Source organism: Panthera onca, chromosome X, assembly GCF_046562875.1.
Source record: "Panthera onca isolate mPanOnc1 chromosome X, mPanOnc1 haplotype 2, whole genome shotgun sequence".
Lineage (NCBI taxonomy): Eukaryota > Metazoa > Chordata > Mammalia > Carnivora > Felidae > Panthera > Panthera onca.
This window is the reverse complement of record NC_138357.1, coordinates 88,937,231-88,950,348: the sequence shown is the minus strand read 5'-3', so window position 1 is coordinate 88,950,348 and position 13,118 is coordinate 88,937,231.

Below are 13,118 nucleotides of genomic sequence, written 5' to 3'. Positions count from 1 at the left end.
ATCGCGATATATAGACATAGTTACACACACGATGGAAAATTCAGCCATGCGAAAGTCATTTCTGCCATTTGCAGCAGCATAGATGGATCTTGGGGGGCCTGTAAGTCAGTGAAATAAGAGAAAGACAAACACTGTATGACCTCACTTATACGTGGGATCTAAAAAAGCTGAACTTGTAGAAGCGGAGAGTCGAATGTTGGCTACCAGGGGCTGAGAGGCGAGGTGATCGGGGATATGTTGGCCAAAGGATACAAACTTACAGTTATAAGATGAATGTGTTCTGGAGATCTAATGCGTGGCGTTGTGATGACAGATAGCAATTCTGTACTATATATTTGAATGCTGCTAAGAGAGTAGATCTTATACGTGGTCACCACAAAAAAGAGAAATGATAGGGCAGCTGGGTGGCTCAGTCGGGAAAGCGTCCAACTCTTGATTTCAGCTCAGGTCGTGATCTCACGGTTCGTAAGATTGAGCCCCGCATCGAGCTCCAGGCTGACAGCGCGGAGCCTGCTTGGGATTTTCTCTCTCCCTCTCTCTCTCTCTCTGCCCCTAGCCTGCTCACGTGTACATGTTCTAAATAAATAAATATATATGTATATATATATATATATATATATATATATTAAAAAAGAAATGGTAATTATGTGATATGGAGGTATCAGCTAACACTAAGCTTAAACTTGCACCGTATTATATGTCAATTACATCTCAATAAAGCTGGAAAATGTTTAAAAATCTATCTGGAAGCTTCCATGCTAGAGAAACCATGGAGAGACAACATAGCAGTAGAGACAGACACCATAGGACCGGCAGCTTTTTCAGTGTTGCCAGCCCAGATACCACACCTGATGAGTGAGCCTTCAAATTCTTTTTTTTTTTTTAATGTTTATTTATTTTGGAAGGAAATAGAGACAGAGTGTGAGCGGGGAAGGGACAGAGAGAGGGGGGGACACAGAATCCGAAGCAGGCTGCAGGCTCCAGGCTCCGAGCTGTCAGCACAGAGCCCGATGTGGGGCTCGAACTTATGAACCGCGAGATCATGACCCGAGTGGAAGTCAGTCGCCTAACCGACTGAGTCACCCAGGTGCCCCTCAAATTCTTTTATTCCAAGCCTCCATCTTACTGTAAACCTCTGAGAGACACCCAAGGAAGAACTACCTAGCTGAACCTAATCAATGTCTGAATCTATGAGGTAACAATTATTTGTGTTATTTTAAGCTACAAAGTGTGTGTGTGTGTGTGTGTGTGTGTGTGTGTGTGTGTGTGTGTGAGAGAGAGAGAGAGAGAGAGAGAGAGAGAGCGAGCCCAGCACGGAGCCCAACACGGGGCTCAATCCCACAACCATGAGATCATGACCCGAACCGAAATCAAGAGTCGGACGCTCAACCAACTGAGCCACCCAGGAGCCCCTAAGCTACTAAGTTTAAGTGTGATTTCTTCCATAGCAGTAGATTACCAGAAGAATATTTATAGTATAAAGTGGTTGCCTCAAATAGAGCATGAAAAGATTTGTCCCAAGTATTCACAAATATACAGCCAAGAAAACGCTCCATTATGTATACATATTTATATATGAAGACTAACCTATATAATACAAGGGTTCTGATTCCAGTTAACACAGAATAATCACATTCAACCCATTCTCTCCCACTGGATGCAGCGATAAAACCTGAAAAGAATGTGTGGATCAGCTATTTGAGGACCCTAAGAAAATTGTACCAGGTAAATTGAGGAAGAGCAGCAGAATTTGAAGTAAAACAACAAGCAGGCAGGGAGTTTGCCATTTTTTTTCCCCTCCAGGAGCCACTGGGCTGAACTCAAGGCAGCCCAAAACCCAGAAGGGGACATTGACATGGACAGCGAGAACACCAGGAAGAACAGGAAATAGAGCCCCTAATGTTCGGAGAAAGCAGGGAAGTACACCAATTTTCCTTTTCCCTGTTCTCTCGCAGCCTTGCCAATAGTCACCCCCCCCCACACTGCATCTGAGTCAACAGTGACAGTAAAGGAGCAGTGCTGACGGAGGGGGGAAACTTCCTCTCTGGTCTGGAATAGCTGTGGTGCCAAGACAGTGGGGGCAAAGGCCCATTGATTTACCTTTTTTCTCTCTCTGTCCTCCTGCTGCTTGGCCCCAGACACGGGTGACGTTGCAGGAAGTGGACGGCAGAGAGAAATATACTCAGATTTCTCACCGAAGGATTGAAAAGAGGAACTCCAAAGAACTGCAAAGTCCCAGGGAGATTGTGGAGAGGGAAGAACTTGGGAAAACAACCCTATAGAGTGGTTTATGAGCTCCTAGATTCACCCTAACCTGCATGTGGATCTTATCCTAAAGGACATACCAAAGACTGTGAAAACTGAACTAAGAAACTGATCGCCACCCAGACCCTAGACTGGCCACTGGATAAAACACTAGTGGGACAAATCAAAATAGCTCTGCAAAAGTTTTGAAGATTAAATTGACTTTGGAACCATCATCCACAAAAGGAAGGTCAGAACTCGCGATCTGGACCCCCAACCATGTTGACTACAAGCTAAAACAAAAATATGAATATTCCTCCATGGGATTAAAACAAAACATAAGGCCCCATAACATACTACCAAAAATGTCCAGGGGTGCCTGGGTGGCTCAGTTGGTTAGATGGCCAACTTCAGCTCAGGTCATGATCTCACAGTTTGTGAGTTTAAGCCTCACATCAGGCTCTGTGCTGACAGCTCAGAGCCTGGAGCCTCCTTCAGATTCTGTGTCTCCCTCTCTCTCACTCCCACTCACACTCTGTCTCTCTCTATCTCTCTCAAAAATAAATAAAACATTTTAAAAACAATTTATAAAAAGTGTCCAGGATACAACCCCAAATTATTCAGCACATGAAGAACTATGAAACTCTCAACTATTGATTGCCTATTGAAAAGGCAATCAATCGGGGCCCCTGGGTGGCTCAGTCGGTGGAGCGTCTGACTTGGGCTCAGGTCAGGATCTCATGGGTTCGTGAGTTTGAGTCCCACGTCCGGTGAGCTCGAGCCACGCTTCAGGTGAGCTTGAGCCCCACTTGGGGTGAGCCCTGCTTCTCTCTTCCCCTCCTTTTCTCTCTCTCTCTCTGCCCCTCCTGGGATTCTCTCTCTCTCTCTCTCTGTCTCTCTCTCTCACCTGTGCCCTCTCTGTCTCTCTCAAAAAAAAGAAATGTTAAAACTGAAAAATACAATAACCAAGATTGTATTCTTTTAAGAGAGAGAGGGATTTATTTATTTATTTTGAGAGAGATACAGTGAGCAAGAGAGGGGCGGGGGGCGGGGAGAGACAATCCCAAGCAGGCCCTGCTCTGTCAATGCAGAGACTGAGCCCACAAACTGTGAAATCACGACCTGAGCCAAAACCAAGAGCCAGGCGCTTAACCAACTGAGCCACCCAGGCGCCCCAATAACTGAGATTTTAAAAGGATTAGATTAGAATGAAGATGAGAGGGTCAGTAAATTTGAAAAGAGATCAATAGAAACGATCCAATCTTAACAACAGAGAGGAAAAATTGAGAAGTAAACGAAATAGCCGCATGGTCCTGTGGGATATTAACAAAAGTCTAGCATTCACGTCTTTGGAGCCCCCAAGGCAGGAGAAAGTGTGATGCAGCAAAAAAATACAAAGATATAAAAACTGAAAACATTCCAAACTTACCAAAAGATGGAAACCTGAAGATTCAAGAACCTCGGCTCACTCCATACAGGATAAACTCAAAAGAACCAATGCCCAGACATATTATATTCAAACCGGTGGCAAGAAAGACAAAGACAATACATTTAAAGCAGAAAAAGAAAAAAAATGGCACATTACATCGAGGGTAACAGCAATTCAAATGACTATGAATTTCTCATCAGAAACCAAGAACGTCATAAAGAAGTGCACAACATTTTTAAAGTGCTGAAGGAACTGTCAACCCAAAATAATACATCCAGCAAAAATAGCTTTCAGGAACGACAGTAAAAGAAAGACATATTCCAAGAAAGGAAAACTGAGAGACTCCATTGCCAGAAGACCTACTATAAAAAGACGGCTAAGCGAAGTTCTTCTTTTCACCAGTTCTTTAAGATATGATCTGCGATTGAAAACAAAAAGTATTTAAAGAAGAAAACAAAAGTTGTAACATGGCCTAATGGAATTTTCAAAATAGGTAGATGCAATTCACAAGCAGAGCATAAAGGGAAAACGAAAAAGGGACCTACAGATTAGTGTGTTTTTCATATTCCACTTGAATCGGTAGACATTGATTCTAGGTTGATTATAAAAGCTTAAGTATGTATATTGTATTCCCTAAAACATACAAAGAGATACAGTAAAAGCGTAGTAGATAAATTAAGTGGAATACTAAAAAATGGTAGGGGTGCCTGGGTGGCTCGGTCGGGTAAGCATCCAACTCTTGATTTTGGCTCAGGTCATGATCTCACAGTTCACGAGTTTGAGCCCCGTGTCGGGCTCTGTGCTGGCAACACAGAGCCTGCTTGGGATTGATTCTGTTTCCCTCTCTCTCTGCCCCTCCCCCAAATTAAATAAATAACCTTTAAAAAAGAGAATACTAAAAAATGTTCAAGGAAACCTACAAAGAGGCAGGAAAGAGGAAGCAGAGGAACAAAGAACAGAGGGAACAAACAGAAAACCATAAAATGTTCCACCTAAATCCGAACGTGTCAATAACGACATTAAATGTAAACAGTCTTAACAAATCACATTAACTTTAAACAGTCTTAACAAATCGATTAAAAGAAATGTCATAATGGATTTAAAAAAAAAAAAAAACTAGGACCCCAAAAGGAGTGTTTACAAGAAACTCACGTCAAATATCCTGACATAGGTAGGTTTAAAATAAAAAGGATGAAAACACTTATACCACATAAAACATTAGTAATAGAGAGCTAGAGGGGTGCTTGGGTGGCTCATTCGGTTGGGCGTCTGACTTCAGCTCAGGTCACAATCTCGCAGTTCATGAATTCGAGCCCCACATCGGTCTCTGTGCTGACAGCTCAGAGCCTGGAGCCTGCTTTGGACTCTGTGTCTCCCTTTCTCTCTGTCCCTCCCCCATTCACGCTCTGTCTTTCTCCGTCTCAAAAATAAGTAAACATTTAAAAAATTAATAATAGAGAGCTAGAGTGGCTTTATTAATATCAAATAGGTTAGACTTCCCAGCAAAACAAATTACCAGGAACAGAGAGGGACATGACGCAATCACAGATCTGTTCGCCAAGAAGACATTACAATCTGTATTCATTTTCTAGTGTTGCAGAACAAATTACCACAAGCTCAGTGACTTCAAACAATGCACATTTACTATCTCACAGTTTCTGTACGTTAGGAGTCATGGCACGGCTTAACTGGGTTCTGTGCTTTAGGGCGTCTACAATGCAGGTGTCTGCTAAGGCTGCAGTATCATCGTAAACTTGACTGGGAAAAGATCCACTTCCAAACTCATTTGGGTTTCGGCGGAATTCATTTCCTTGAACAGAGCTTAATCAAGAGCATGACATCCCATCGCCTTTGCCATCTTCTACTGGTCAGAAGCAAGTCCCAGGTCCTGCCCCGACTCCTTCTTAGGGACTGCCTACCACACAATCCTAGATGCATCCAATACCAGAGTTGTTTTGTTTTTTTTTTTTTTTTTCTCAATACCAGAGCTTTAAAATACATGAAGCAGGGGCGCCTGGGTGGCTCAGTGGGTTAAACGTCCGACTTCGGCTCAGGTCATGATCTCACAATTCGTGAGATTGAGCCCCACGTTGGGCTCTGCACTGTCAGTGCAGAGCCTGCCTGGGTTTCTCTCACTCTCTCTCAAAAATAAATAAATAAACATTAAAAAGTGGTGTTTATCCTAAGGCTGCAAGGCTGGTTCAATGTCAGTCAAACAGCCAATGTATTCCACTGGGATACTGGGATCCTGACTATCTAATGAAATTTTAAAAAAAGCACATGATCATGTTGATGCAGAGAAAGCATTTGACAGAATTCAACATCCATTCACGATAATAACTGCGAGCAAAGTAAGAATAAAAGGGAACTTTGTTAACCTGATAAAGAGCTTGTACAAAGACAAACAGAAAACCCACTACAACTAACATCATTCTTACGGTTAAAGACTGAATTCTTTCTCCTAAGATGAGGAAAAAGGCAGGAAGGTCCACTATCGCCACTCCTATTCAACATTGTATTAGAATTCCTAGCCAGTGAAATAAGCCAGGAAAAAGAAATAAAAGGCACACATGTAGCAAAAATCACAATATATAAATTTCAGTGAAATATTGGAGAAACAGAAAAACAAACAACCCAGAAGGAACAAAAAAAAAGAAAAGGAAGGAAAAAAGAGGAGTTTTCAAAGGATATTAGAAAATCTCTCCTATTTAGAGATGACATGATTATCTACTTAGAAAATCCCAAGGAATCTATAAAATCCTAGTACTAAATAAGTGAGTTAAGCAAGGTGTCAGGATACAAGGTCAGCACACAAAAATCAGTCATATTTGTATATACTAGCAATGTGCAATTTGAGATGAAAACTTTTTAAATATGTAATTTATAATACTAGAAAACGAAATACTTAGATATAAATTTAAGAAAACATGTCCTATATGCTGAATACTACAAAATGCTCATGAAAGAAATCAAAGAAGACCTAGATAAATGGAGAGACCTACCATATTCATGGATTGGAAGGCTAACCCTAGCAAAGGTGTTAATTTTCTCCAAAGTGATGTACAGATTTAATACAACTCCTATCAAAATCCCTACAGAATTTTCTGTAAATCTAGACAAGGAAAATCTAACATTAATAGAAAAATCAAAGTGGGACATCTGGCTGGCTTAGTCAGAAGAGCATGTGACTCGGGGCACCAGGGTGGCTCAGTCCGTTGAGTGTCTGACTTCAGCTCAGGTCATGGCCTCGCGGTTTGTGAGTTCAAGCCCCATGTCAGACTCTGGGCTGACAGCTCAGAGCCTGGAGTCTGCTTCAGAATCTGTGTTTCCCTCTCTCTCTGGCCCTCCCCAGTTCACACTCTGTCTCTTGCTCTCAAAAATAAATAAACATTAAAAAAAGAAGAAGAAGAAGAGCATGTGACTCTTGATCTTGGGGTCGCGACTTCAAGCCCCATGTTGAGTGCAGAGATTATTTAAATAAATAAAATAAATAAATATGCCGAGTGGAAGTCAGTCTCAAAGGTTATATGCTATATGATTCCATTTGTACAAGGCTCTTGAAAAGACAAAACTGTAGTTAAGGAGAACAGATCAGTAATGCCAGGGGATAGTGAGAGAGGGTGTAATTATAAAAGGATGACACAAGGGATGTTTTTGAGGTGACAAAACTGTTCTGCATCCTGATTGTGGTGGTGGCTACACGAATCTGTACACGTGTTAAATTCAGACAACTGTAAATTATGAGACCGGTACTCTAACCCCTGAGCTAAGGAACCTCAGCCAGATAACTGTACATTAAAAAAATACATTTTACTGTGGGTCACCTGGGTGGCTCGGTTGGTTAAGGGGTCAACTTCGGCTCAGGTCATGATCTCACGATCCGTGAGTCAAGCCCCGCGTCGGGCTCTGTGCTGACAGCTCGGAGCCTGGAGCCTGCTTCCGATTCTGTGCCCCCCTCTCTCTCTGCCTCTCCCCTGCTCATGCTCTGTCTCTCCCAGTCTCTCGATAATAAATAAACGTTTAAAAAATTAAAAAAAAAAAAAGAGAGAGAACCTAGGCTGACCTGGCTAGTACATTTGTGATTTGCCGCTGCCTACCTCTCTGGATTCATCTCTGGCCACTCCCCCTACTCTCCCACTAGCGTCAAGAAATCCTAACATCTCTGGGCTACGGCATGTGTTCTGGGTTAGGTCTGTTTTCCTATATTTTCCCCCAAATACCCCGTGTTCACTTGTAATGTGGCGCTTCCCACGTTGTACTGATTATTTGTTGATATCCCCACTTTGCATTAAGCTCTTGGGAGGCAGGGGATTGAGTCTTTTTGTTCTTTCTGTTGTCGCTGTATTCTTTACTGTTGCTTTTTGTGTTCGGTTAGCTCTTGCTAAACAATGCATTGAGCTCAATGCCGGATGCGTAGTGGATGTTCAAAACCACCTGTTGAGTGAATGGTAAAACATATATAAATAAAACAAAGGATATGGGGTTTTTTTTCAATGTTTCGCTAGATGCCTACAATGCCATTTAACTGGAAGTCATTTTGTGAATTCTCTGTTTTTCTTTTTTCTTTTTAATTTTTTTTTAACATTTATTTATTTTTGAGACAGAGAGAGACAGAACATGAACAGGGGAGGGGCAGAGAGAGAGGGAGACACAGAATCTGAAACAGGCTGCAGACTCCGAGCTGTCAGCACAGAGCCCGACGCGGGGCTCGAACTCACAGACCGTGAGATCATGACCTGAGCCGAAGTCGGACGCTCAACCGACCAAGCCACCCAGGCGCCCCTTCTCTGTTTTTCTAAGTTACCTCTTGAAGATTCTTGGTCATCTACACTGCTTAGAATTCATACCTTCTTAGTTACCATTTGCTTTTGTCTAGTGTATTTTCTGCCCCATCTTACTTTTGCTTCTCTGTTTCAGGGCAGTCCTAGAAAAGGGTTTGAGGATCTTTTCTATATTTAACACTACAATACCCCCCGAAACATGTTCCAAATTCAATAAAAGGTATCTTTAAATATAAAATAAAAGGTTTAGGGGTGCCTGGGTGGCTCAGTCGGTTTAGCGTCCGACTTCAGCTTGAGTCATGATCCTGCGGTTTGTGAGTTCAAGCCCCGCGTCGGGCTCTGTGCTGACAGCTCAGGGCCTGGAGCCTGCTTCGGATTCTGCGTCTCCCTCTCTCTCTGCCCCTCCCCCACTCACACTCTGTCTCTCTCTCCTTCAAAAATAAATAAACATTAAAAAATTTTTTAATAAAAGGTTTGGGGTTTTCAGCTACTATATTATCCCTCAAATCAGAGTGTTTCATTCTTTATTATATTTCCAAGGACCAGATATCCCTCCTGACTGAATTTCAAAATACAGTCACAATTCAGATTCTCTGGAACAAAAGCAAAGTCATTTCTAGGCACTCCTAGTTTTATGTTCCTCATTACACACACTGAGATTCCTCTAAATGTGAGTCATTTAAGCAAAGCTTTGGGGAACCTCCAGATTCCTTTTTAATTATCTTAAAGTAGTCTGAAAATACTTGAGCAAATCCTGGAGAGAATGCCCTTATTAGCAAGATGTTTTAAAATCAAAAAAGACCTTGTTATGAGCTCAAGATACTCCTTAAATCTTTTATTAACGGTTCGGGTTCGTCTCCTCTATCTGCCTGTCTCACACCATTAAGCAAAATGTAGGTATTGCTTTTTTTTTTCTTTAGCTCTTTTTAGCATCCTCCCAAATACCAAGAAATACCAAGAGGGACAGAAAGCTGCGGGAAGACCCAGGCTTTCATGCCGGTTCAGAGCCAGCCAGACTGTACGTTTATGATTCGGTAGCCGTGCTAGAAAGTGCTGTCTTAGGCTGTGGTCAGAGGTTGGCCACAGTGTAGCTCAGGCTCCCCTTTTGCAGGCATCATCCTTCTCTCCCTGGCAGCAGTGGTTTCTGCCTCTGACATGTACAGGGAAACTGATCACTGAGAAGGAACTCAGCAGGTTCATAAGAAATACTGGGATGCCTGGGTGGCTCGGTCGGTTAAGCGTCTTGTCTTGCTTTCGGCTCAGGGCATGATCTCACGGTTCGTGAGTTCGAGCCCCGCATCGGGCTCTGGAGATGGCAACACAGAGCCTGCTTGGGATTCTCTCTCTCTCTCTTTTTGCCCCTCACCTGCTCGCACTGTCTCTGTCTCCCTCAAGATAAATTAATAAACTTAAAAAAAAAAAAAAGAAATACTTTTGCTGGAAGTGGCAGAAAGCCTGTCTCCCAATGGCTGAGGCAAAAAGGCATTTCTCTTTCTCGTATAACAGGAGTTCTCTCTGTAGGAAGCTGCTAGCGTGGATTCGATGCCTCAAGGATGTTAAGAACCTTATCGTCGCATAGTTGAGCCTTTGCCATGGAAATATAAACACCGCAGCTCCAACCGTCAGGGCAACAATCAGAACAGGAAAAGACAGAAGGACCCCTTCAGCCTCCTTTATCAGGAAGGCAGAATCTTTTCCAGACCTATCTCCCTGAGACCCAACAAGGTTTCTGCTTGGGTCTCACTGCCCAGAGCTTGAGTGGCTGCAAGAGAGGTTGGGACATTGCTGCCTCAAAGTAAATGGAGGATCCATGAGCGATGAGGAAGGGCACTTATCCCAAGGGCTTGGTACTCATACCAACGTCTGTCTCAGCAAGAACGTTCGGGAACACTGTACCCAAATGTAAGGCAACCGATCTTGGCTAGGGCCTTTGTTCAGAATGTGGCATGGAGAGGTAGTACGGCACCTGCTAAGAAGATTCTGCCCTTACATTCAGACATAGAACAAAGGAAAACACAAACACATGCTACAATGTGGAAACATGCTAAGAGAAAGAAGCCAGATGCATGTGATAAGATTCCATTCATATGAATTAGGCAGGATAAATGAATCTATAGAGACAGAACACAGATCAGGGGTTACCAGGGGCTGGGGAAAATGAGGAATAAAAAATAACTGTTTAACGAATTTCGGGTTTCCTTTTAGGGTGATGAAAAAGTTTCAGAACTCGGTAGAGATGATGGTTACGCAACATTGTGATTGTACAGAATGCCACTGGGTTGTTTGCTTTAAAATGGTTTATTTGATGGGAGGACCTGGGTGGCTCAGTCGGTTAAGCGTCTGACTCTTGGTTTCAGCTCAGGTCATGATCTCATGGTTCATGGGTTCGAGCCCTGCATCAGGCTCCACGCTGCCAGTGTTGGAACCTGCTTGGGATTCTCTCTCTTTGTCCCTCCACCACTCGTTCTCTCATTCTCTCGTGCTCTCTCTCTCAAAGTAAATAAATAAACTTTAAACATGGTTAATATGATATTATGTGAATTCCTTTTGCCTTCTGAAAGAATTAAGACTAGCTTTGCGCAACTAATCTTTAAACAGCATTTATTCTTCAGCTCCTACAAACCCAGGAGTTTCAATAAGCACCACTTATTTGCAACTGAGGCAGAGATAATTAGTCAGTCTTCAATACCCGCTTCTATCCTTTTCTTCCATAGTAACTGAAACCAGTCAATGTGCCCAGCTAAAAATCAAAAACAAAAAACTACGTTTCCCAGCCTCCCTTGTAGCAAGGTATGGCCACAGGACTAAGTTCTGCTTAGCAAAATGCAAGTTCCCACTTGCATTGGGTAGGTCTTCCAGGTAGGATCCTTAATGGTGTAAGACGTTTTGTCCTTCCTCTTTTATTTTCTTTCTTCCAGCCTGGAAAATAGACTTGATGGCTGGAGCACCACCTGCCATCTTGGACCATGAGGTGACCTTGAAGATGGAAACTATATGCCGAGTACGGTAGGACAAAAAGGGAAGAGACTGTGTTCCCAATGACAATCCAAAGATCCTATACCATTCATGGAGAGCCTGCTTTCAGATTTCCTTCCCCCGAGAGAAATAGGGGAGAAAATTCTAACGTGTTATTTGCTAGGGGGGAGGAGGTTGTTGTTTGCAGATACAGCAGCATAAACTTCAGACAATTCTTCATTCTTGAACTTATTGTTTTTTACATTTATTTGTTTTGAGAGAGAGAGAGAACTAGAGAGAGAGAGAATTCCAAGCAGGCTCCGCAATATCAGTGCAGAGCCTGATGTGGGACTCAAACTCACAAACTGTGAGATCATGACCTGAACCGAGATCAAGAGTTGGACACTTAACTGACTGAGCCACCCAGCCGCCCCCCCCCCCCCATTCTTTAACTTATTTAAGATAGCACAGCCCAGAGTGTGAGTAACATACTCCACTCCAAGGTTAAGATTGGGCCACAGCCTATTCCATAACAGGTGTTGCTGCCACTTACTTGGTCTGTCCAATGGGTACATCAAGTGTCCATTTCTATCAACAGACCTCAGAGGTCACAGATTAGCCAAACCCATTCTATAAGGATGTTTTGTTTAACCAGCACATTTATTTTGTTAGTAATACTGTTGTCATTCTTTTTTATTATTTACTTAAGATACTTGAATAGGGTTGAAGGGCATGTACTCTCTAGGTTCCCATGACCCGCTCACTCTGTATTTTCTCAGACTGACTGCCTCACTTATGTACAGAACCTCCTGGGCTCCTGAAGGCATTCATGAGGACCACCCTTAGAAATGATTCTTTCAACCTGAGACTTTACGAATGGAGGGAGTGGAGAGAATTCACCGAGAATGTTTCAGCTTGCACTAGGAAATGATTCACTAGCAATGAACCGAAATACGGACGCACTGATAACAGACAACAAGTAACACAGCGCGCGGCTCCAATGTTAATTTCGAATTTCTCTCCATTAAGAGAAAGCCGTAGGATGTGATTAAGGAAGCATTTCTCAGTCATGCTGGACTTCAATTCCAATTGGGTCGGAGTCCGTGTTTTCTTGTGTCTGGACTTGAAGGATTTTCAGTCTGTCTTTATCAACTATAGACTGTTCACTCAACAACTATGGGTCCAGACTTCTAACTACGGTTGCTTCCCGGTTGCTGCTGAATAGATCGTACGACGTGGGGTATCAGTTGGCCCCACTTGAATGGAAGCTCTTTGAGGCCAGAAATCACGTCTGCTGTTCTCACCACCGTCTCACCAGCACCAAGCATACGGGTCCTGGAGCATAGCGGTCACCCAGGGCTTCAGGTATGTTTATGCGGGTCGTTTTCAAGAGTGCACACCAAGGGGACAGCAGGTTAGCCGGGACTGAACTACAGCCCTTTCTGCTCACCAAGCCTGCACCCTGGTGCGGGATACCTCCAATGGGAAAAGAGGGCCTTTTTTTAATTTGCACGAAGGTCGTCTGGGCTCCCCAGGCTGAGTGAGAAGAGCTACACCAGCGACGGGGTGAGCAGTCTTGTATTTCACACAAAGGTTCCTTTTAGAGTGGCAACAGCCCAGAGGCTCTCAAAACAGTTGTGAAACAAATACAGTAAAACCTTGGATTGCGAGTAACTTGTTCCACAAGTGTTCCACAAAGCGAGCAAGCA